General features: G+C 39.0%; 1 pseudogene; it reads right to left on the bottom strand.

The window, feature by feature from the left end:
- Positions 1-315: 315 nt before the first annotated feature.
- On the bottom strand, positions 316-1,218 carry LOC107156078 (annotated as a pseudogene).
- Positions 1,219-1,615: the final 397 nt, after the last annotated feature.

The following is a 1,615-nucleotide window of genomic DNA, read 5'->3' as shown; positions in this document are numbered from 1 at the left end:
CAATACATTTATTTTGTTTGTTTATTTTTATGTGGTGCTGAGGATCAAACCCAGGGCTTTGCACGTGCCAGGTGAGCGCTCTACCACCGAGCCACAACCCCATCCCCTATTTTCTTTTTTATATGGACAAATTTATCTGTCTGTCTGTCTATCTATCTATCTATCTATCTATCTATTTGTATGTGGTGCTGAGAATCAATCCCAGTGCCTCACACATGCTTGTCAAGCACTCTACCACTGAGCTACAACACTAGCCCCCAAACTACATTCTTAGGTCTATTTAGTTGACAAATGGTACTTCACCAATGACTTTTCTCATATAATCTTTAACAGGAACTCATAAGTAGCACTGATTATGTCCCAAGAGATAAGAGACTGATGGTATTTCAGATCTGCACCTATGAAAAGATTTGTCAGTTTCCCCTCATGTTCAAGCCAGATTGTTTTGAAAAACTTGGGGAAAGACTGAAACTCCCCAACATTCTGAGGCTGTGTGAAAGTTTTAACAACATCAATTGGAAAAAAAAAAACAAACCAAGAATACCAACATGGCACCCAATAGACCTCCCCAGATAAAGTCAATGACCAAATGAGCACTGTGAGTCATTGTAGTAGGCAGATATTCCTTAATGGGACCTCAAAGGCCAAAAAAGCACAATACTGAACCCATTACAGAAAATAATGGGCACCGATCCTCAATAACATTCTCCAATTCCATAGCATTTCAGTGCTCTGAAAGCCTGATAAGTGTTTGTGAACTTGTTATGATGCTTGTGGTCTTGAAGGAATGTCTGAATTCTTTCCAATGGAATTAAAATGGCTTCTATTATTTCTGTAAGGTACTGCTGCCACACCATGTGTTGCAAACTCTGTGGCACTGACATGCTTTTGGAGAAGGCAAGACAAAAGCTTATATAGCACAAATATAAGTGACATGGTGGTTGTTTTCTGCATTGATGGCAGAAGGATCCTGTGATACAAGTTTCTAAATCCATCCCTCCTCAACTGAAGCACAACGTTGTGGGTTTAGATTGCATAGTGCTGCTGCCAAAGAAGGATCTTCTCAATGGGAAGTATGATGGCTATGTTGGTGAATGTTGCTCAGCAGCTGTACATGTAATGCTTCATCTCACCAACATTTGTAATATGAGGTGAGCTGTCTTGTTTTGAAGATGTAAAGATCCATGGCTTCTTTTCATGAGCTTCTGAATCCATCATGTTGCTTAAGATCTTTCTTCTTCATGAAGATTTTTTTTTTTAAAACCTGCGATACCAGCTGAATGTATAGTATGAGGGATGATAGCATTCTAGTAACTTTTCCAATTATTTCCTTTGTTACTGGTTTGTCAGGTTCTTTCTTCTGGAGGCAATTTTGATAACTAGATTTCCATGGCTTCAGGCCCCATGGCCTTAGTTGTCGCCTGCAGGACCATAGCCATGAGCACACAAGCCAGCTCCCCTGTCAGGGATGCCCACTTTTACCACTCCCATTTAACATAGTCCTTGAAACTTTAACCAGACCAATTAGGAATGATAAATATATATTTTTAATTGATTTAAAAAAATAAATGACAGCAGAAGGAAAAATAAACTTATTAAAGGAATACAAATTGGA

The sequence above is a fragment of the Marmota marmota genome, unplaced genomic scaffold, assembly GCF_001458135.2.
Source record: "Marmota marmota marmota unplaced genomic scaffold, marMar, whole genome shotgun sequence".
Lineage (NCBI taxonomy): Eukaryota > Metazoa > Chordata > Mammalia > Rodentia > Sciuridae > Marmota > Marmota marmota.
Note: the sequence above shows the minus strand (reverse complement) of the source record. Positions and strands in the feature narration are given on the sequence as shown.